This window comes from Hordeum vulgare, chromosome 1H (genome assembly GCF_904849725.1).
Source record: "Hordeum vulgare subsp. vulgare chromosome 1H, MorexV3_pseudomolecules_assembly, whole genome shotgun sequence".
Lineage (NCBI taxonomy): Eukaryota > Viridiplantae > Streptophyta > Magnoliopsida > Poales > Poaceae > Hordeum > Hordeum vulgare.
Window position 1 is genome coordinate 362,494,163 of NC_058518.1, and position 25,146 is coordinate 362,519,308.

General features: G+C 43.6%; 1 pseudogene; it reads left to right on the forward strand.

Annotated features, from left to right (window-relative positions):
* Window positions 1-1,846: 1,846 nt before the first annotated feature.
* On the forward strand, window positions 1,847-4,164 carry LOC123399256 (annotated as a pseudogene).
* The last annotated feature ends 20,982 nt before the right edge of the window (window positions 4,165-25,146 follow it).

Below are 25,146 nucleotides of genomic sequence, written 5' to 3' on the forward strand. Positions count from 1 at the left end.
CGGTGATAAGGTGAGTTGACGTGGGGAAAGGGTCGCGGTCTGCTGGTTATGGTGGTCTGGTCCTCTGGTCGACTCCTGGTGCGGCTTGCCTGGGGAGTGGAGTGCAGCCGATCTAGGCTGTGTGAGAACTGGGCGTTTTGAACCACCGCCGTCTTCAACATCTCAATGGCGTTCCTTGCTTCTACCTCAGCTGGGGTGTTGCCTCGGAAGGGATTCTAAATGGCGAGTTGCGGCAAGGACGTTCTCCACCGGGTTGGAAAAGTGACCTCGAGGTGTCTGGAATCGAGGAACGCGATCCGTAGCTGGCGGTAATGGCGGGTTTGGTGGCTGGCCCGGCCCCCCCGGAGCGTCTCCTGCCCCGGGAGTTCGTGGAGTGTCGAACAGGCGGGTCGGGTTGAGATCAGGGGGTAAACGACACTGATGCCTCTGCTGATGGACGGCGTCAGATGCGCGCTGATGCCTTTCGAGCCGCCAGTTTTCGGTATTCAAGCGAGCTACCTCAACGGTAATTTGAGCCTGCCAGGTCTCGATCCTGGCGGCTTCCACCTCGGCGTCCCGTTGAGCCTTTGCCACCCCATCTCTTAGTTTTGTTAGCTCCGTGTTTATGGCGTCCTGGTTTTCTGACGTTATGGGGGTCGCCATGAGCCTTGTTATCTCTGCCGCTAACTCTGCCAAGATCGCGGCCGGGCTTCTAGACATTTCGCCAGCCCCATCTTCGCTTGCCGGGTTTGGCGAGGGCTGAGTCGCCCTGCCATGTAAACGGCGATCTGACGGCGGGTCCGGTCAAGAACCTCGGGGTCCATGGCTAGTTACAAGCCCCCAAGGCAGCCCCCATGTAGAGACTGAATTGAATCTGAATCGCCCATGGACGATTCGTCATCAGTGTTGATCGGCGTGGTCTCCTGGGTCGCCGATTGTTCTGGTTCCTCAGATCCCTGCGTGAACCCAACAAAGACCGGACGGGTTAGATTTGGCGTTGCGATAGGGCGGACGTACCTGGCCAGCTGGACGATGTCGGAGGAGATGTCCGGCTCAGGCATAGGCGATCCAACCATGCCGACGAAGACGTTGATCTTGCCAAAGGGGATTATGTAGCCGGATTCGATCAAATCGGCCTCGGCCCCCCATAGCAAGTTATTGATGTAGTACTTCCCGTGGCGGCTCCTAGTCATGAGCCCCGCTGTGTAGCTCCCGGACCCTGGTAGGGCTCCCTTTGTGAACTCAACTCCACCGTGCGCAGGCCCCACGGTGGGCGCCAACTGTCGAGGTTTTGTCACGATAGATGTCCTCGTGAAAGGACTTAGTGTTGGAGCCATCGCACCTTGGTGGCGACTCAAAGGGGTTATGCGAGAGCGAGACAGAGATTTACCCAGGTTTGGCCCCTCGTGAGGAGGTAAGGGCCTACGTCCTGCTTGGTGTTTGTATTGATGGTGTTTCGATTACAAGGGTGCGTAACTCGCCTGACCTAGCACTTGATGATTTCTAACCTACCTCTCCTTCGCTCAGACCCGCCTTTATATACAGGTCGAGCCCTTAGGGTTTACAAGAGTCATTTCCCTTACACAAATCGTGATTCTTCCTATCTCTAAGTCGCCATCTTCCCAAGACTTGGAGATCTTCCCAACAATGGACTTCTCCCGATGGTCCCGAATCGTCACCCGACTCCCGGCCCCGCTGGGCCAAGGACGGAACCACTTAGAGATGAGTCGCCAACTTGGGTGACCCGGCCCAACTAGGGCGGGTTACCCAACAAATAATATCCCCAATAGGCACCGAGAAGGATCTCGGTGGCCTGGAATGCTCTCGGCACGTAGGAGCACGCGTGCTAGAGGTGTTTGGAGGCGGGATGGTGTCGAGGAAGAGATCACAGATGGAAAAGGAGATGCCCTGGCGCTTTGAGAAACGTTGCCACAGCCGGACACGAGCTGCAGCGAGAGGCCAAGGTGCATAGCACCGTTTCTGCATGCCAAGGAGGTGGTCACCATGAACACCTATGTCTACACGGCCCTTATGACCAGACAAAGATGTCCCTAGTGCAAGGCATGCATGCAGAAAGATGACTCTGCAATTTCGTTGCTTATGGGGCTGATTTGAATAGGTTTTGACTGCAGTTTAGTTCGCAGCAGCAAACTGAAGGCTAACAATGAGGGAACTTATTGGAGAGATAATGCGGTGAAACCATGTCTAGTAGTCTTAGGCATGGAAGGACTACCGTTCTGCAAAGATTCAGCTCACGGGGATGAGTTTAGCTAGTAGTTGTAGTGTAAGGCTACTATTCTGCCAGAAATAAAGTTTCAGATGTGCTGCTCATTTTCCCACATGATCATGCTATATTTTGATTTTAAATGATGCATTAGCATTCTAGAGATGCCCTGGAGGAATGTGGGTGCTTTGTCTTAAGCAGAAGTCTAGCAAGAGGGGTAAAACAGTGCTGCCAAGGTAGAAATTGAGAGGTAGATACATGGAGTCATCCTCCAATAATTGACTAGTGCCCATGGAAAGGTTACTGGAGGTAAAAGGGAACTAGGGAAGGCTGTGGTAAAAATCTAGGCCCAACACTACGGGAATCAGGTAATTTGCCGTCTTTGAAGATCTTTGCCGTCAGCTTTTTTTCGTGGATGACAGCAAAGACCATTTTTGCCGTCTATAATAAAAAACTGTTGACGGCAAAGAATGACTGATGGCAAAGACATATTTTGCCGTCTATAGTAAAAATTGCTGACGGCAACGGAATATTTTGCCGTCTGTAATAGAAACAGATGACGACAAAGACAAATTTTGCCGTCTGTGATAAAAACAGATGAAGGCAAAGGCAAATTTTGTCTTCTGTAATAGAAACAGATAACGACAAAGGCAATTTTTTTGCCATCTGTGTTTTTGGAGCAGATGGAAAAAAAGAAAACATGCCACAGATTGATGCCACGGATCCGTGATGTGGCACACATCCACCACACCACCGCATCTATCCCTGCACTATCCACTCCACCCCTCACTCGGCCGGCCACGCCCCCACCCACGATGCGCACCCATGCCCGCATCTCATGTGCACCCGCTAGGGTTACACGCCGCCGCCGCCGGTCCTAGCCTCCGCCAATCCGCCGGATGTCCAATCCTACGCCAAGCCACCGCCGGTGTCGGTCCCAGCCTTCACCGAGGTGCCACTGTCGGTCCCTGCCGTAGCCGGTCTCAACCTCCGCCGCCTCATTCTTTGTCGCCCCTCACACGACGCCTCCTCCCCCGCATTCTTCCCCACCCCCTCCCGTGATGCCTCCACCCCGTCCACCCCGTCCTACCCGTCCTACGACCACCGGTTCCCCACGCTCATGGACGTCACCCTCGTCGTTGGCGCCAGGGAGAAGGGCGCCGCGTGCGTGGACGGGACCCCGCCTGGGTACCACTGGCTCTAGGGGTTCTGGGACGGGTCCGACAAGTGGCTCCTCCACTTGGAGGTGACGGCCAGCTTCTCTACCCGCTATCTGTTTGATGTTATGTATCAACAGAGATGACGGAAGCTTTGTTTTAGTGTTGGCCTGCAGGGTGGAAGCTGGTGCAGGAACCTGACATGGTGCACTCAGCGCAAGGAGACAAATCTAGGTTCCTCTGACCACATGGAAACGCGGGCCGAGTTCGTCGGCATCTTGAGCAATGATGCATTACAGAATCCAGGTACTTTCTGGTTTCAAAGCCACGATTCCTAATGAACTGAATACACAACCCTGTTTTCAAGTGTCCAAAGTTTAGTGTGTAAATGAGTGAGGACTTGTTGTGATGTTTTTAGTTTGGTATATAAATGAGCAGTCTGCTCAGTTGGTTATCTTGCTTGCAGTCTGATGTTCTTCAGTTTGGTATATAAATGAGCAGTCTGATGTTTTTTAGATTGATTTATGATCATCATAAAGGATTGTCAATGATTTACTCCATGTAATGTTCGGACCTTTTTTTGACTGGACTAGGCATTGCATATATGTAATATCGTGTTGTACTAGTTGGATTCAAGGAACCTTTTCTTGCGTGGGAGCCATCTTTCTGATACACTCTGTGTGCTGATATCATAGAGGCATCACACTTAGACATCCGCTGAAAATTATTTTGTCTGAACCTGCTGACTTTTACAATTGGAATAAAGTGAAGGTAAGGTATTGTGATGGTGCACATGTGTATTGACTGTGATGACTTCCGTGCACTTGTACCAAGAAATGTATTATTAAGTAGATAAGTTCTCAAGTCTCACACTTTGTATCAAGAAATTTAACTTCCGAGTCAGCTATATATATTATTCTGTATTGAACATAGTCTGAAATAATGGCTTTTATGAAAAAGATATACATATTCTATAGTTGTGTGAGGTCTACTTCGAAGTGCTATATGATAAAACATATGTAACAGTAATAATATCCTTCTAAATTTTGTCTGATATGTCCCAATGAGTGCACCATTGCTTGTAGATAGTTTTTTCATGACTCCAACACGTGCCTACCAGGACGGTGCTCCTGAACCTGGTGGCTGCGCAACGTACGCCCATGGTGGCCCAACCCTGGCACGATAGTGGCTCACCTCTGGTGGTTTCCTAGACGGCGGTGGATGGCTCCCCCACAACCGCGGTGTCAGCCGTGCACGACATCTACTTCAAAAATCTCATGGTGAGCTTCATCCCCTCCCTTCTTCCTCCTCTGCCTCCCTCCTCTCTGTTCTGAAGCTTGTGTCCTTCATGCAACAACAGTAGCATGCTCCGATTCATGGCCACCAAGTCATTTGTTATAGCAACTGGAAATCTCTAGCTATGTCCTTTCTAGATTTTTGTCATTAGATTTGCTATCAACCCAATAACTGGATTTTGGTCAGTCGACTCCTGATTGGTCTTTATCTAAATGGTTGAAGAGCATATACACATGAGCTCTTTCATTCCGAATTTGTTTCCTTTGACATCCATTACATGCTTAGTATTTATGACTCTTGAGGTAATTGAAAACCTTAATTCTTAGTGTCCACTATACTTCACTGATTAGTTGTGGCATGTTATTTCAATTATAACACAACTAAAAATATTTATTGATGTGTTTTCTGCTTTTGACATGTAAATTACTGAATAGTTGTGAGATGATTCGTGATTTGGTATTTATCTAGAATGGCTGGAGAGCCTGTTGCCACGTGCTATTTTTTAAAATTGTATTTGTTTGCATTGACGGGCAAAAACTGTTAGCACAATCGACATGGGAACATTCATGGCTTTTGTATTAGGTTGATTTTTAAAAGCCACATTGATTAGTTTATTTTTGCATGCATTCATGGTTCTAATATTAGCTTGATTTTAAACCAACATTAATTAGTATGATGTTTAATGTTTGCAAGTGGTTGACAAGTTTATTTGATTGATAAAAAATGCCTTTAGTATGATGAATGATGCTCTCGAGTCTGAATCTATTTGCTATGATGAATCTAAGTCAAAACCGATTTCTTGTTTGGTTAATTGCAGGGGACACAAGAAGAAGGGATGGAGCTTCAGCGATGACTCGTCACACGGAGCTACATGCAACCTGATGCGACGTTTTCATCCCCTCGACACGATGAGTAGTTCTGCTTCGTCTCCTTTCCAGTAGCATAGTTGGAGCTTAGCATGTGTGTAGACGCTGATGGTCGCAAGGGCTCCTAGATTGTACATGACTTGAAGATGCCCAGCTAGATGTGATACTTTGTGAACTCATATGCGTACCCTATGATATATATGGATATTTTCTATGTATGATTTTGTTTCCATGGATCATTGTTATTATATTTGTGATATATGTTGTGTATTCAACTCCTGAGATAAGGTTTTTATTTAAAAGAATATGTACAAATCACCATCAGCCTGATTCAAGAAAACAATTTTGCCGTCTTGTACCTGTGCAGCAGACGGCAAACAACATACCTCTTTGCCGTCTGTGATATCGTCAAGCAGACGGCAAAAATGACTAACGTCGTCCGTTACTAGGCCGTTTCGTCTTCCTACCAAATATTTGCCGTCTACTAGCCCAAAAGACGACAACATAATTTCACTAACGGCAAAAATTTTGCCATCTGCTCTCCCGGCCACTGACGGTAAAGACACCCTTTGCGGGCACATGGGTTGACGACATTTTTTGCCGTCATGGGCTGACGGCAAAATTTTTGCCTACTGTAATTGTCTCTTTGCCGTCTGTAGCATCCTGACGGCAAAATGCCCGATTCCTGTAGTGCAAGGAGATAAGTGGAAGGGGCCAAAGCAGCGGTTTCGGTAATTGGACAAGAAGTGTTTGACGGATGTTAGGGCTACCAGATGGATTTCAATTAATATGAAACTTAACAAGATCACATAATAGACGAAAACAAGCTTGGACACCAAATTTGGGATTTGGTGGAGAAGGTTTCCAATCTAGACTTGAAAAACACATGAAATGGCTAGAAATGATTTTCTGCCTACAAAACCATGCAAATAAATTCCCACAAAGCCACAACTTGGTGTGGGGGCTTTATTTGAGCATGAAATCATGCCAAAAAGGATTGGGATGTATTGGAGAATCTTTATAATGTAAAGTTTCCCAAAGTCAGAAATCAACAGAGGAGGTTTTGAGGGGTTTGGGACAAGTCCTTCTATTCTCCTTGATGCACCACTTGGTGTGGATGCATTATTGGAGTATCAGAACATGTCCACCAAATGTGAGGAAAATTGGAGACACTTGGCAATGTAGAGTTGCTCAAATTTGGATCTGGACAAATAGGGTTTTAGAATAATTAAGTGAATCAAATCAACTTGGATTGAGATGAAACTTGGAAAGATCATCACATATATCATAGTGACATGCTAGAATTTTACATGAATTTATTGAGAATATTTCCCATATAAATATTTCAAAAGCTTGAAATAGACACGAAGGGTTTTGAAGGGTTTTACCCAATATTTTGAACATGGCCATGTGTTCAAACTCCTATATATGGAATATATATGTCCCCTGAGTTTCTTTAAAATTTATCAAATATTTTGAAAGCAATAAAACTAACTTTCCTTCACAAGGGACTATTTCTGGCCTGAGACAAGGTATTTAAATAAAACAGTAAAATAACTTTTAAAATAATAATATTGTGGTTTTTGTATGTCATTTTTATAATGGAAGTTAAATAAAATATTTGGTGCAAAATAACTTCCCTCATTTGAGGACTTGTAGTACAAATCCTAACTCAAGGGTTTTTGAAAGCTTAAATTAAATAAAAGCTTTTTGGTCAAAATAGTATTTGGTAAAAATAGTTTCTGGTCCTATACACATGGCATGATCATTAGGCAAGGTTTTGGGTCTAGGGAGTGAGTTTGGAGAGTAGCAGGAACATTGGGGTTAAACATAAGCAAACAAGTAAGCAAGCAGCAGTCATATCAAGCATCACAATCAGTCATAATTTTTTTAATTTGCCCTAATTTTTGAGAAAAGTTAATTAGTCGGGAGAGTTAAAACACAGGGTGTTACGGAACTTACCCCCTTAAGAAAATCTCGTCCTCGAGATTTCTAGGCTAGGCGTTGTAGAGATACTGAAGTTTAAGTTGGAGGTAGTCTTCATGTCCCCATGTTGCTGTTGTGTGTCTTGATGTGCTTGATGATACAGCTTCGAATGCTCCGCACGTCCTTGCCTAACTGTGAGCGGGTTCTGGCAATAATCTAGGCTTGAGTGAGGGTCAAGGGCTTGGTGCACTAAGTTCTCGCAAGTGTCTGACTTGCATGTGTATCCCAAGGTTGGAATACGTGGCAGGGTAGCGTGTATGTATGCTGGTCCTGGGGTTGCTCATGTAGGTTAGTGAAGTCTAGATGTCTCGTGTTAGAACATAAGGGTAAATCTCTTCGCATAGCTCCTTACTGACGGTGAAGTTCTTGACTCCCTTAAGGCAGGCGAGCTATGGCCGCGGTGGTCTTCATGATCGAGGGTGTTGAAGTGTGTCTTCGAAGGCTTCTCATGAAAGGGTGTGGGTTGGGTCTCGCCCATGAGTCTAAGCTCGGAGACTCAGTGTTCAGAACAGGTTCCTCCACCTGGGAAGGTTTCAGAGGGGTACTAGGGCTCGGCAGGCGGGTGAATCACCTTTAGAAGGTTTTCACCATGATCCACTTAGGGCTCTCGTCCTTGATTTGGACCAAGAAGAGGACTTGTGACTTCTCTCGCTGTCCAAAGGCTTCAACAGGTTGAATCATCGAGGCTTCTTGACATTGTTGATGTAGCTGGCACAGGAGCGATGGTTGACTTCTACAGCTTCTTCTTCATCTTTGTGGTTTCCCAACCATGGTGGTTTTTCGTCCTGTCTTGGGTAGGATAGACTTCTGCTGCCTTGAGGTTCCTTCGAGAAGCCCACCTTCTCGAGATAACACCTTACTCTCGAGGGGCATAGCGGGCATCGTTCCTGAGGCTCGTCCAAACATGACTAAGGTGCTCTTCCTCCCGTTGGATGAATAATTGTTTCATCGCTGAGGATAACAACATACTTCCCCAAGCATCACATAAGAATAGTGCTCATGAGGCAGGTGAGAAGAGCGGGAACTTGCTATCACTAGTATAAAAGAGGGCTTTGGTCCCCGTGATGAAATCCCATTAGTCCCGGTTCCAGACATGAACCGGGACGAATGTGCCTTGCTCCTGGCCCACAACAATTGGTCCTGGTTTTTGGCTAGAACCGGGACCAAATGTTGTCTTTCACTCCCGGTTACGTCCTCAAACCGGGACCAATGCTTGGCCTATATATACCACCCGACCGCGAGTAGAGCAGTGCACTGGTCTGTTTTTTTGGCTGGCCGTGGGAGAGATTTGTGGTGCTCTAGCTCACCTCCTATGCACATGAGGTGTTCGATGAAATGCCCAAGCCACACTTAAGCTTTCTCCTCTTGAAGCTCCTTGTCCGAGCTCCATTTTCCTCTAGTTTTTTGTAGCTTTGGCGGTCCGTCTGTGTCCCGTCCCCGTCCTCACCGCCGTCGATCGCCTGCGTCCATCTCGGCGTCGGCACCACCGTGGTTAGTCTCTTCTTCTTATCTTTTTTCAAAAAGAAAAAAGTTCTTACTTGTATGATTTAGATAGATACTTGTGTAATTTTCTTACTTCTATTATTGTTTCTTATTATATAGTGCGATGGTTTTGGTATCCGCCTCCGTCGGCCCTCGTCCTGACTATGATTCGTATGTGGTATATATTATCTTTTATAACTATTTATTTTATTTATTGTTTATGACAATTATGACGACCAATGTGCATATATTTTTTAATTTAGGAGGTATGTGAACCGGAAATTCCAACCCACATAAAAATTCTTGTCAAGAACTTAAATTTGGTTGAAAAAGAAAACAATTACTTGAAAGAAACATTACAAAGAGTTGAAGAGGAGAAGATGATATTGGAGTTGGATGTTGCCAAGGTGCGTGATGATCACAAGATCAAGATGAATGTAATGCGCTTGAAGATTACAAACATTAGAAAATATGCCATTCATACTAAGGCTTGGTATCATTCTGCCATTGGATCAATTTGTACCTTAGTTGCGGTTATGACCGCATTTGTTGTTGCATTTAAATTTAGTAGTTTCAATATATGTTCTAATTAGATACTCTAGAGAGCTATATGTTGTTCAATAATGAGAAATATGTAAGAACGTTATGTATTTATTTTGATCACTACTGTACTTTGGCTTTAATGTGATGATGAATTTCTATTAATTTGGTCAATTCTCTATTCATGATATGTTGTAATGGTTTTTAATACACGCACCCATGAGTAAAAAATGAAATAAGTTCGAAAAAATGAAATGCCTGTTGTAACAAATGAGTTTTCGTATGAAACCCTCATACTTCGAAAGAGATTGTCCGATTTGTACACGAAGTGCGTCCAGTGTTTGCGGCAACCCTCACAACTTTTTAGCACATGCTATGTGGGTGAAAAGATGATACCATGCCAACTTTCAACCTATTAAGAGTTCATTTGTAGTGCTTTTCAATTTCTGGGTCATTTAGCTCAAAAAATGCAGTAAAAGCATGAAAAATATCAAATGAAGTCAGAAAGTGTTGAAAATTGATGATGTGGCCTTGAATGGTTCATTTTGAACATGCAAAAAGTCTGGAGTTCAAATAAGTTCGAAAAAACGAAATGCCTTTTGTAACAGATGAGTTTTCGTATGAAACCCTCATACTTAGAAAGAGATTGTCTGATTTGTACACGAAGTGCATCCAGTTTTTGCGGCAACCCTCTCAACTTTTTAGCACATGCTATGTGGGTGAAATGATGACACCATGCGAACTTTAAACCTATTAAGAGTTCATTTGTAGTGCTTTTCAATTTCTGCGTCATTTAGCTCCAAAAAATCAGTAAAAGCATGAAAAATACCAAATGAAGTCAGAAAGTGTTGAAAATTGATGATGTGGCCTTGAATGGTTCGTTTTGAACACACAAAAAGTCTGGAGTTCAAATAAGTTCGAAAAAATGAAATGCCTTTTGTAACAAATGAGTTTTCGTTTGAAACCCTCATACTTCGAAAGAGATTTTCCCATTTGCACACGAAGTGCATCCAGTTTTTGCGGCAACCCTCTCAACTTTTTAGCACATGCTATGTGGGTGAAATGATGATACCATGCCAACTTTCAACCTATTAAGAGTTCATTTGTAGTGCTTTTCAATTTTTGGGCCATTTAGCTCCAAAAAATCATGTCGAATCATGTGGAATCATGTGGAATGATGTCGAATCATGTGAAGAATAAGAGATCTTGTTGGCATTTCTTCAATCATGTTGAATCATGTGAAGAATAGATCTTGTTGGAATTTCTTGAATCATGTCGAATCATGTGAAGAATAGATCTTGTTGGAATTTCTTGACTCATGTCGAATCATGTCGAATCATGTGAAGAATTGATCTTGTTAGAATTTCTTGAATCATGTTGAATCATGTGGAATCATGTCGAATTATGTGACGAATAGATCTTGTTGGCATTTCTTGAATGATGTCGAATCATGTGAAGAATAGATCTTGTAGGCATTTCTTGAATCATGTTGAATCATGTGAAGAATAGATCTTGTTGGAATTTCTTGAATCATGTCGAATCATGTGAAGAATAGATCTTGTTGGAATTTCTTAAATCATGTGGAATCATGTCGAATCATGTGAAGAATAATAGATCTTGTTGTCATTTCTTGAATCATGTCGAATCATGTGAAGAATAGATCTTGTTGGCATTTCTTCGATCATGTCGAATCATGTGAAGAATAGATCTTGTTGGAATTTCTTGAATCATGTGGAATCATGTTGAATCATGTCGAATCATGTGAAGAATATATCTTGTTGGAATTTCTTGAATCATGTTGAATCATGTGCCGAATAGATCTTGTTGGCATTTCTTGAATCATGTCAAATCACGTGAATAGATCTTGTTGGCATTTCTTGAATCATGTCGAATCATGTGAAGAATAGATCTTGTTGGAATTTCTTGAATCATGTCGAATCATGTGAATAATATATCTTGTTGGAATTTCTTGAATCATATCGAATCATGTGAAGAATAGATCTTGTTGGCATTTCTTGAATCATGTGGAATCATGTGAAGAATAGATATTGTTCGGAATTTCTTGAATCATGTCGAATCATGTGAAGAATAGATCTTGTTGGAATTTCTTGAATCATGTCGAATCATGTGAAGAATAGATCTTGGTGGAATTTATTGAATCATGTCGAATCATGTCAAATCATGTGAATAATATATCTTGTTGGAATTTCTTGAATCATGTCGAATCATGTGAAGAATAGATCTTGTTGGCATTTCTTGAATCATGTTGAATCATGCGGAGCTTGGTGAAGAACCACCTGTTCTTGCCGGTCTTGAACCTATCCCCGAGCTTGAGGAAGACCTTGACGCGGGACTGATGACCCACAAGTATAGGGGATCAGTCGTAGTCCTTTCGGTAAGTACGAGTGTCGAACCCAACGAGGAGCAGAAGGATCTGACAAGTGGTTTTCAGCAAGGTAAAATCCGCAAGCACTGAATTTATCGGTAACAAGTGATTGTGTGGTGAGATGATTCGTAGAAAGCAACAAGTAACAAAAGTAGCAACGATGCAGCAAAGTGGCCCAATCCCTTTTTGTAGCAAGGGACAAGCCTGGAGAAAGTCTTATCAGAGGAAAAACACTCCTCAAGACACACGGGAATTTCTGTCATGCTAATTTTCATCATGTTCATATGATTCGCGTTTGTTACTTTGATAGTTTGATATGTGGGTGGACCGGCGCGTGGGTATTGCCCTTACTTGGACAAGCATCCCACTTATGATTAACCCCTCTCGCAAGCATCCGCAAATACGAAAGAAGAATTAAGACAAAGTCTAACCATAACATTAAACTAGTGGATCCAAATCAGCCCCTTACGAAGCAATGCATAAACTAGGGTTTAAGCTTCTGTCACTCTAGCAACCCATCATCTACTTACTACTTCCCAATGCCTTCCTCTAGGCCCAAATAACGGTGAAGTGTTATGTAGTCGACGTTCACATAACACCACTAGAGGAAAAACAACATACAACACATCAAAATATCGAACGAATACCAAATTCACATGACTACTATTAGCATGACTTATCCCATGTTCTCAGGAACAAAACTAACTACTCACAAAGCATAATCATATTCATGACCAGAGAGGTAATGAGTAGCATCAAGGATCTTAACATAAACTCTTCCATCAAGTAATCCAACTAGCATAAACTACAAAGAGTAATCAACACTACTAGCAACCTTACAAGTACCAATCGGAGTCGCGAGACGGAGATTGGTTACAAGTGATGAACTGGGGTTTGGAGATGAGATGGTGCTGATGAAGATGTTGATGGTGACGAGTCCCCTCTGATGAGAGGAGTGTTGGTGATGACGATGGCGATGATTTCCCCCTCCGGGAGGGAAGTTTCCCCCGCAGGATTGTCCTGCCGGAGCTCTAGATTGGTTCTGCTCAAGTTCCGCCTCGTGGCGGCGGCGAATCCATGAAAAAGCTCTTCCCTGATTTTTTTCTGGACGAAACCCTTCATATAGCAGAAGAGGGGGGCCAGTGGGCCAGCAGGCTGCCCGCAAGCCCCCATGGCGCGGCCAGGGGGGTGGCCGCGCCAAGGAGGCTTGTGGCCACCTGCTGACGCCCCTCTCGCACTTCTTCGGCCCAGTATTTTTTACAAATCTGGAAAAAAATCCTTGTTGATTTTTACGTCATTTGGAGTTGCGCAGAATAGGTATCTCAACTTTGCTCCTTTCTCAGGCCAGAATTCCAGCTGCCGGCATTGTCCCTCTTCATGTAAACCTTGCAAAATAAGAGAGAAAAGGCATAAGTATTGTACCGTGAAGTGAAATAACAGCCCAAGAAGCGATAAATATCAACATGAAAACATGATGTAAAATGGACGTATCAACTCCTCCAAGCTTAGACCTCGCTTGTCCTCAAGCGAAAGCCTAGCTCAATAAATATGTCCACATGTTTAGGGAGAGAGGTGTCAACAAAACAAGATACGAACATGCATGCATCATGATCATGATCAGAACAGCCATACCAACATATAATCTCTCATGCTAAAGTGATAATTCCTTCACAAAGTAAAGCATGGATCAAGAACGTTACCGAGAAGTAACAACCGATAGCGTTTAGTCATTGAAGCAATTGCAATTTATCACAACATTAGAAAGAGTCAAATAAGAGCTTGTAAAGCAAATCCACATACTCAATCATTCTTTTGTTCTCTACAATTGCTACAACTTACGTGGTACTCATGAGATCAAAGTTTCAGCTGGACACAAAGAAAGATAGGGGCTTATAGTTTTGCCTCCCAACTACTTACCTCAAGGGTAATGTCAACAATAATAATTCATGAATACTTACTTCCAAGTTGAAATATGAATATAAATCATTCCCAAGCATATGACGTTAGCCAAGATAATGGCGAAATAAGGAATTGGTGAAGATCACCATGACTCTTTCAAGGGCAAAAAGTAAAGGTACAAGATAGGCCTTTCGCAGAGGGAAAAAGAGGTTGTCATGCGCTTTTGAGGTTTGGATGCGTGTCCTCTTAGTGCGGAGGAACGTCACTTTATATTGCCTCCTGTGATAAAGAACTTTGTTATACAGTCTGTCACTTTTATGTCTTCCTCATCACAGGTTCGTACAAAGCTTATTTTCCACACACTAATAGATCATACATATTAGAGGGCAATTTTTATTGCTTGCACCGATGACAACTTACTTGAGGGATCTTATTCAATCCATAGGTAGGTATGGTGGACTCTCATGGCAAAATTGGGTTGAAGGTTTATGGATGCACAAGTAGTATCTCTACTTAGTGCGGGAGGATTGGCTAATGTGTGGTGGAAGCAATCGTCACATGCTAAGGGATCTCTAATCATATAACATTGTTCGTACCCAAGCAAACACAATTCATTATGTTGTCTTCCTTGTCCAACATCTACTTGTAGGCATGTAATAGTTTAGTGAGTGTTCACAATCATAGGTGGTGTGAGAAATGATATATTTATATGTGAACCTCTCCTTCTTTATCACTTCCTATTAATTGCAACAATGACCAAGGTCTACTTTGTCTACCCTCGACAAGTTTCAATCATCATTCTTTTTATATGTGAAGCCATCACTTCACATAAGATCATTACATGATCTTTCATGCTTTTGTTATATTCTCACTCTTTTGATCATGCCAAGAGGCAAAGCCCTTAAACTAAGACACTCTTTATTATATGGCTCATTAGCTCGAATACATCGGGGGTGACACAAAGCAAAACTCAGTTGTCTTCCTTTGGTGGTGATGGTGGAGTTGTTGCGACATGAGTTTGATCCTCCGTCTTCCAAGGCATAGGTGGTCCATCATGGAAAGATGAATGTGTCTCCAGAATCCTCAAATCTGCAGCCAACTATATTGATTTAAATCTATACTCATACTCATAGTTTTGGTTCTGCAGGTCATAGATCTGGGCGTGGAGTTGATCAATCATGTGATAGAGCCTGGAGAGGTGCTTCCCAATGACATTGTCATCAATCCTGTGCTTTTTGGTGAACTCCGTGATCATCATGTGGTTGGCGTTGAGTCCACGCTCCACCTTCCTTGGCACTTGAAAACTTGTTGCTCCATTGCTTCGAGCCTCGTCTCCACGCTTCCGGTCTTCTTGGGCCCCTCAACATCACGGATGTGCAACATCCCCTCATGCATCTTGATAGATTGAGGGTGTTGGAGCACTCCCGTGAGGTAGGGATTGATGACCTTCTCGAAGATCTTGTCCTTCGGAGCTTTTGGGGAAGTCATAACGATCTAAATCTGCAATAGAAACAGGCTCGAAATGAAAAACAGAGGAAATCTGTGTGATGAAGGGGTCAGACCAAATGGGAGTATATATAATGATTTTTTCCAGACGAGAAGGAGTACCCCGCACGAAAATGGAGTCCGGGAGGCGCACGAGGTGGCCACAAGCCCTCCCGGCGCGGCCAGGGGGTGGCCCCTGGCCGGGCAGGCTTGTTGCCTCCTCGCGCACTTTCCGGACTACTTCCAATTTTTGTAGTTTTTCAAATATTCCAAAACGGAGAATATTTCCTACTGGAAAAGTTTTGGACTCTGTTTTCTTACCGAATCACATACCTCTTCGTTTTGGGAGTCTGAAACAGGCTGATAAATGTCCCTTAGGTATTCTTCCGGAGTTATGGTATTGATGATATTGCTTTCAACATTTATGGGAGTACCTGAGATATAATGCTTGATTCTCTGCCCATTTACAACTATCGGACAATTACCTTCCGTGTTGTTGATCTTGATAGCACCGGAACGATATACTTCCTCAACAACATAGGGACCTTCCCATTTAGAGAGAAGCTTGCCTCGAAAGAATCTTAAACTAGAGTTATTTAGCAAGACATAATCACCTACATTGAACCCACGCTTTTGTATCCCCTTATCATGCCACCTCTTAACCTTCTCTTTGAACAACTTGGCATTCTCATATGAATGAGGTCTCCATTCATCAAGCGAGCTAATGTTAAATAACCTCTTCTCACCGGCAAGTTTGAAATTAAAGTTGAGCTCTCTGATTGCCCAATAAGCTTTATGCTCTAGCTCAAGGGGTAAATGACATGCTTTACGGTACACCATTTTGTACAGAGACATGCCCATGGGATTCTTATAGGCAGTTCTATAAGCCCACAGTGCATCATCGAGCTTCTTAGACAAATTCTTTCTAGACCTGTTGACAGTATTTTGCAGAATTAATTTAATCTCTCTATTGCTTAGCTCTACTTGACCACTGGACTGAGGGTGGTAGGGAGACGCAATTCTATGGTTGACATCGTACTTAGCAAGCGTTTTACGGAAAGCACCATGAATGAAATGCGAACCACCGTCGGTCATTAGATATATAGGGACTCCAAATCTAGGGAAAATAACCTCTTGAAGCATCCTGATAGAAGTGTTGTGATGAGCACTACTAGTGGGGATAGCTTCTACCCACTTAGTGACGTAATCAACAGCAACTAGGATATGAGTATACCCATTGGATTTTGGAAAAGGTCCCATATAATCAAAGCCCTAAACATCAAATGGTTCAATGACAAGTGAATAGTTCATAGGCATTTCTTGACTTTTGCTAATATTACCTATTCTTTGACATTCGTCACAAGACAAGACAAACTTACGGGCATCCTTGAAGAGAGTGGGCCAATAGAAACCTGATTGCAATACCTTGCGTGCAGTTCTATCTCCCGCATGGTGTCCTCCGTAGGCCTCGGAGTGGCACTTATGTAGGATCTGTCCCTGTTCATGCTCAGGTACACAACGTCTAATAACACCATCTACTCCTTCCTTATAAAGGTGAGGATCATCCCAAAAGTAGTGTCTTAAGTCAAAGAAGAATTTCTTCTTTTGCCGGTATGTGAAACTAGGTGGTATATATTTGGCAACGATATAGTTTGCATAATCAGCATACCACGGTGCACTACGTGAAGGATTGATATCATTCAATTTCTCATTGGGAAAGCTATCATCAATAGGTTGTGGGTCATCAAGAACGTTCTCCAACCTAGAAAAGTTATCTGCTACTGGGTTATCAGCACCCTTCCTATCAACAACGTGCAAATCAAATTCTTGTAGCAAGAGAACCCATCTGATAAGTCTAGGTTTAGCGTCTTTCTTCTCCATGAGGTACTTAATAGCAGCATGATGAGTGTGAATAGTGACTTTGGAATCAACTATGTAAGACCTGAACTTTTCACATGCAAACACGACTGCTAATAATTCCTTCTCCGTACTAGCATAGTTTCTCTGGGCACTATCTAGAGTTTTACTAGCATAGTGAATAACATTCAACTTCTTGTCAACTCTTTGCCCTAGGACAACACCAACAGCATAATCGCTAGCATCACACATGATCTCAAAAGGTAGGTGTCACGCCCACGATGCGACCCTATCCTCAATTTGGCACGAAGGCCTCGTCAGGGATAGAAGTGCATCTCGTCGTGTCGCAAGAATGGATATCGTTACAAGTACATGTACTGAAAAGAAGAGATATACATAGAGAGTTGGCTTACACTCGCCACAAGCTACATCTGAGTCACATCAGTACATTACATATTCATCAAGAGTAAGAGCAGGGTCCGACTACGGACGTTATTACTGATGATCAAATGAATGATCCCGAACACCTACCTATGTCATACATGAACCCCACCGTGTCCATCACAAATTACCACGAGCCACATAGAAATCCTCAATCACGAAACTCGCGATCTCGTCGGATTCCCTAGTGGAAAACCTCAACTCTGAGATTACCCAAAGCATCACCGGAATCCTGATGCACAAGATATTCCGTCAAAGGTAAAACTAATCCTGCAAGCCCACCCGACGTGACGACGATCCCGATAGGAGTCGCGTACCTCGTTCTCAGGACACGACGGATGAGCTAGACGTCGGGATCGCTAAACCTCCGGGTGACCAGAGGGGCGCCGGACATCGCTCGGGTTGGACCAACACTCATCAGGAGCACTGGCCCGGTGGTTGATTAAAATAGTCCACGGGTGCCGGCGGGTCCCTATGCATTATTATAAGGTTATTATGCAAATGTAGTACCAAAGTTGGGCCTTGCCAGACCAGCTTTAATCTAAAACGAATTATCAAGGGGGTCCCCATAACAACCCCAATCGTGTTAGGAGCGCTCAAATATGGAACATAACACCTCCAGCCGAAACTAAGGGGGCAAAGGTGGAACAAAACACAAGGCTAGAAAGGCCGAGCCTTCCACCTTTTACCAAGTATATAGGTGCATTAAATTAAATAGCATTTAAATATGGTGATATAACAAGGAACCCATGCTTTCACATGGAAGCAATGCACGTGCAACTAGCAAGGCTAACAACATGGTTAAGCAAGGAGTAACATAGCCAATCAGTGGTTTGCTAGGTTGAACAGGTTGAAGGTTTCATGGCATTGTTGAGAGGCTGATATTTAACATGTGGTAGGCAACGAGACATAGTCGATAGAAGCGATAAATTAGCATGGAAATGATAGTAATAGTATCTGGGGAAATGGTCATCTTGCCTGAGATCCCGCTTGGAAGAAGAACAACTCCGTGAAGCCGGTGAACCATCGTAGTCGAACGGGTCCTCACATTCCGACACGCTTGCGGAACTCTATCGAGACGGAGCAAACCGGAAACAAACATCAACACAGATATTCACCACACGATGCACAACATGATGCACAACCTAATATGATGCATGAACAGATCAAATATGCACGCCATGGCATGACAACTCACATCACACAAACACTACACATTAAGTGAAGCTCGATATGCAACGAGTTGCATATCGACGGAACTCCATGTTTAATTTATTTAGTTCACTCCCATATATTTACACGACAATATTAAATGTTGTTTAAACATGCAAGAGGTGAAGCGAAAATTAAACTACCTATCTAGGCATTTTTAAATGAGGTCGGAAACAACGTATAGCTTCTCCGAAATGACACCATATGTTGATTTATAATTTTGACCAGATCTGTCCTAATCATATGTTATGTTCTTTAAACAGCGAAACAAAGTGGAGCATGTGATTCTACACGTCGTCCTACTCGTTTTACATATATAGATGAATTCCAACGGAGCTACGGGCAAATAGTTACGACCTAAACCGTTTTCGACATGTCGTCACGCAAACCGATGCAAACAACATGCTAAACAACTCTAATTATGCATGAGAGTTGGAAAATATTAATCTACGCAAAATTCTACACGTTCTACATATCTACGATTTTGCACGCGATGCACTGTTGATTTAATATGGACTTTAGCAAAATGCTTGTCCAAAGCAAAAAAAAGGAGGGCACTAGGATTTGATCCCAGGTGCTCATGGATGTGTGCGTGGAGTGCTTGCCACTAGGCTAGCTGAGTGTCCCTGATGAAATAGCAGAACTAACTTAAGTGAACAAGATGCTCTAACAAACCTGAAGAAAAAACAAGGCAAAAGAGAATAATAGGGCGTGCGTGGGATTTGAACCCAGAACCCCTCAGATACAAACCAGAGGCACTAACCACCTCGGCTACTACTGTGCTTGTGCAAAAATAGACATGAAAATCTTAATAAGCCCAACAACGAGAAGGGATCTGAGAAAAACAATACGAAGTTCAGATCAGGGCATTCTTACAGCGGACAGAAGGGGCCGGCGAGGATACATGGCTTCGATGCTGGAGCTTCCAGCAAGGCGGAGGGGTTGGGGATCCACGCTGGGTCAAGGATCCGTCCGCAAGGAGCCGATTCCCGGCGACGGCAAGCTAGACTTCGGCCTAGGGGGCGCTGGCTTTGCTCGTTTTCTCTGAAGAACAGAGGAAGCAACAGGGTAGCACCATGGAGGACTACGACGCGCTGTGGATGGGGCACAGAGGCGATCTCGACGCAGATTTAGGGAGTCTTGGCATTGCGGATCCATTCCCGGCGTCAGGAGCTCGATTCGGTGGTGGGAACGCCGGTGCACAAGCTGCAAGCTCCCCATCCATGGCGGGGTTGCTGCTCCTGTTGGACACGAGAGGGAAACAGAGAGTTGAGAGAGAGGGAGGAGAGAAAGGGAGGGGGAAGGAGAAGGGGCTCGAGGCACGGCAACCTGGCATCATCAGCAGCGGGGCTCGCCAGCGGGCACGACTGGCGGAGAGGGCCCCTGGCGCGGCTGCTGTTGCATGAAGAAAGGGAGACACAAAGGGAATTGAAAGAGGGAAAGAGAGAAAGGGGGAGGAGAGGGACGAGCTCATCTGCTGGGCGCTATCTCGATGGGCTGGCAGCGGAGGAGCTCGTGGATGTGTGCGGGGACGTGCGTGTGGCTGTGGTCGCCGGACGCCGGGAGCTACAGTCGCTGGACATGTCCAGGAGACAGGTGGTCGGGGACGAGTTTGAGCACGGGAGGCCTGCTATGGTGTTCGGCTGGGCTCTCGTTAGATGGATCACGAGAGATCCCGAGGAAGGAGATGGGTCCAGTGGGGTGGCAGCGGCGGTTGGGACAGGGGGAGGATCCCTAGAAATTAGGTTTTGTATTGACTTAGACTATAGTCCAAATATATAGCTAGTAGGCTAGCCTTAGGTTCATCTCGACCCTCCGATTTTAATCGGACGGTCGTAAAAAAATAGGTTAGGATGATTAATGGACAAACCGAATACGGTTTGCGGTAAAACGGGATTGATCCGGATCCAACGGTCACGACCGCCGGGTTCGGGTTCCGGGAGGTTTCGGACTGGGCTGCGCGTAGGGACGAAGCACTCTGCAGAGGGGCTAGGCGGAGATGAGAGAGGAAACGACACCCGGCAACGAATTTTAAAACACCGACAGACGTCCGACGGTAGACCGAATACGGTGCCGCTACGGTCGACTGTTCAGGTACCAGACGAACTCCGATTGCGACGAAACTTGATAGGCGGCCTAGCTATATTAAAATAAGACCGCACATCAAATCTCAACCCGATCAGAGAAAGTTTTACGCACACTTTTAAAACAGGGTTTCGACGGTGCCGCGGGCGCGAGCGAGTGCGGTCGGACTCAGAACGGACAACATCGAGAACCGGCAACTACTAACGGATGCAAGTTTTAAAACTGGCGGCAACGGAGATGCCGATGCAATGCAGATGAAGCGCATGATGCGATGATGAAAGAAAATAGACACACGACGAAAACGGAAAGAAAAGGGGAATCTTCTGGAACGGAGGCATCGAGCTGTCACAACTCTCCTACACTACAAGAGGATCTCGCCCCGAGATCCAAGAATGAAAGGGGGAGAGGATGAGAAAGAACAAGAGGTAAAAACTTAGTCGCTTCTTTGACAGACGAGTGAAACCAACGATCCTAGAAAGTTGCAAGGCGATGAGGAATGATATGAGAAAGAAGCAAGAATTCACGGAAAATTTCGGCAGCACTTTGGAAATGGGACAAAAAATTCGATAAGATCGGAAAAATAGACAATATACATAACAAATAACTGAATAGAGCAAGGGAACACCATGATCTTGATAGAACAACAAGATTGACCCAAAATAGCAATATCACAATGCCTCCTGAACAATAGAATAGGAACTAGCTCATACAGAAGAAGAGAATGAAGAAAAGAATGACAACTATATCACAAATGAACTTGGCAAGCATTCTTGCAAGAAGAATTGAACGGAGTTGTTGGAAAAACAACAACGAAAAGAACAAGATAGTAGTGGGCTTGTGAAAATCATCTCAACAAATATGACGTGACAACCAACCACTAAAAGAAACAAGGATTGATTGGGAGAAACAAGATATGAACAAATCTTACACCAAGAGGATACATTGAGAACTTGGATTAATGACAAGGACCATGATAGCAACAATCCATAGGAAAGATTTAGGTGAAATCCAAACCAAGATAGCTCAATGAAGAAACCATGGGTTGCAAATATCTCATGATCATAGAATTGGTGGGTTTAATTATCTCATTCTTGAAAGGAAAACTCTTCGAGGCTCCTATACTAACAAGAATGCTATAAAACCACCGCAAAGGATAAAGGAAGAACAATTGCACCTAGACATGCAAGAGAAAGGATACTTGAGGAACTCCAACAAGAATCTTGAAGAACACATGAGAATGAATCACATCCTTGAAGAACCAGCATGACGAGCCTCCGAATCAAAAGGAATGACGCAACGACATGAAGGTAGAAAAGAATAAGATTATGGCCTTGCAAAGATTTAGATGAAGCTTCACAAAGAGATACTGATAGACTTGGAACTTCAAAAAAAAATATAAGCACTTGAGAAAAGAATTGATATCATGAGCCACTTCGGAAGAAGAATTGAAATCTCTTGGAAGAAGGAAGAACAAGAATAAGAATTAAGTTATGCTTATCCTTCACCAAGTTTAATTGATGACAAGCAACAGATTTAGCATACAACTAATTCCTTTAGAACTGAATCTTGAAGAGACACAGAGATAAGCACCACTGGAGGCATGATTGCAGGACGCACCGGTAAGAATTCCCAATTGAATGGGAAATTCCAAGAATGCATGGAAACACGTGAGAATGAAGAGATCATGAGCCACCTCAGAGAAAACTTGAACAAGGCACCGGATAATCGAGAGACGAACGAAGAGACAACAATTGAGAAGAATTGAGGAAGAAAGCTGAAAGCTGAGAACGAAGATTCTTCTAAAATGATGGCCTTCGTTGGAACAAGAAATAAAAACAACTCAGAAATGCACCGGATAGCAAGAAATAGATAACTCCTGATTGGAACAAATAAGATGACGACACCAAGCTGAAATGATGAATCTCCTAGCTAATGAACCAAGATTTGAGAGAAACACCCCTTCGGTCTTCAAAGAAGAGAATGATGAGAAAAACACCACCAAGAATAACTAAGACACTCCGGAATAATGAAGAATGCAAGGTTGAGCCAAATAAGAGAATTAATTCTAATTGATCTAGAAGAAGGAATATGACTGATGAAATTCATACTTACGTCATAGTTGAAAGGAATTAATGATCTCCGGGAAAAGATTAAAAGAGCCAGGAAAGATCCTGGGAAAGAACCTGTGGGTTATGGGCCCACTCAAAAGAACAACAGTTGAAAAGATTGCTTAGAAGAGAGATATTGCATCGGTATGAAGAGAATTAGATGAGGTTAGCATCTCGAAATAATTAAAAGAATTGAGAAGAAGAATTCTGAGATAACTTCAACGCTCCGGATAGAATAGAGAGAAACGACAACAAGAAGATAGACTGATAAAAATTTCCAACATAGGAAAGAATTACAAGGATGAAAAGGATATGATAACACGGACAACTGAATTAAATTCACCGGTAAGGATGATAAGAATGAACAAATATGACACGAATCTCCTGAGAATCTTCACAATGAAACACCGGATAGGACACGGACGAAAAGATAGCGGAAGCAACAATGAAATGAAAATTCTTGGATGAAAATTGAATCACTGAGAAAAAGGATGGGAGGGCGGGGAAAAACAAAGACAACTTGAGACAGATGAGATAACTTCGGAAAGAATTGAGAGAATGATCTGCAAAATTAGAGAGGATTGAATTCACTTGAGGAGAAGCACACCGGTTGGAAAAGAATTAACATGATGACTCCGGTCGACAAGAATTGATAAGACAACTGATTGAGCAAAAGAATTAGCATTCACATAAAAATATAAGAACACCTCTTAGGAAAGATCTGAAATCACCATTCGACATCGAAGCAACTTGAATTACCATAGTTCAACAAAACAAAGGGTGAGGATTTGTTGGAAGATTGTCCTATAAGGAACTACTTGAATTCCCACCTATGAATTCCCGAAATATCTAGTCATGCAATCTGGTACACGGATACAAGGAGTTATATCACACAACTCCTATACTAACCCATTACCTGTATCACATCCGTCAACACACGACCAGAATCTCGGACCTTCATCTACAACAGACCCTCGTGATCACAACGATACAAAGTATGGTAGTACTCCCGAACAATCTGCACCAGTACCAGGGACATCGGGGTTATCTCGCCACTACTAGTATTGAAGTAATTACGAACATCCTTCGTACTGAGATACTAAGAAATCTGAATGATAACGATGTGCTGAAGAATCCCCTGGAGCTCAACTCTCCTGAAACTCAAACAGATAGGAGGCACCAAGATAGAACTCTGTCACATCGGCATCATATAGATCCCAAGAATATCCGCGTGATCCTAAAAAATATTTGAGTGAGAAGAGGAGTAGAATTAAATTATTACGTCAAGATTCCTCACCAGAGCATAGAAGAGGAGAAAAAAGAATCCTATTCTCCGATATATAACTAGACTCAAAGCAGTTTTTTCACTAGACTCGACTCGGCCAAGTTCGATCAATCAAGGGGGCTCCTAGGTCAGTACTGCTCTGATACCAACTTGTCACGCCCAAGATGCGACCCTATCCTCAATTTGGCACGAAGGCCTCGTCAGGGATAGAAGCGCATCTCGTCGTGTTGCTAGAATGGATATCGTTACAAGTACATGTACTGAAAAGAAGAGATATGCATAGAGAGCTGGCTTACACTCGCCACAAGCTACATCAGAGTCACATCAGTACATTACATATTCATCAAGAGTAAGAGCAGGGTCCGACTACGGACGAAAACAAACGACAAAAGAAGAACGACGTCCATCCTTGCTATCCCAGGCTGCCGGCCTGGAACCCATCCTAGATCGATGATGAAGAAGAAGAAGAAGCAACTCCAAATGAACAATCAACGCGCTCGCGTCAAGTAACCTTTACCTGTACATGCAACTGGTGTTGTAGTAATCTGTGAGCCACAGGGGACTGAGTAATCTCATTTCCAAAGGTATCAAGACTAGCAAAGCTTAATGGGTGAGCCATGGTTAAGTGGTGAGGTTGCAGCAGCGGCTAAGCATATGTTTGGTGGCTAAACTTACGAGTACAAGAAATAAGAGGGGGAAGATCTACGCATAACGGACGTTACTACTGATGATCAAATGAATGATCCTGAACACCTACCTACGTCAAACATAAACCCCACCGGGTCCTCGATCGGAGAAGGAACTCACAAAAGAGACAATCACGGTTACGCACACAGTTGGCATATTTTAATTAAGTTA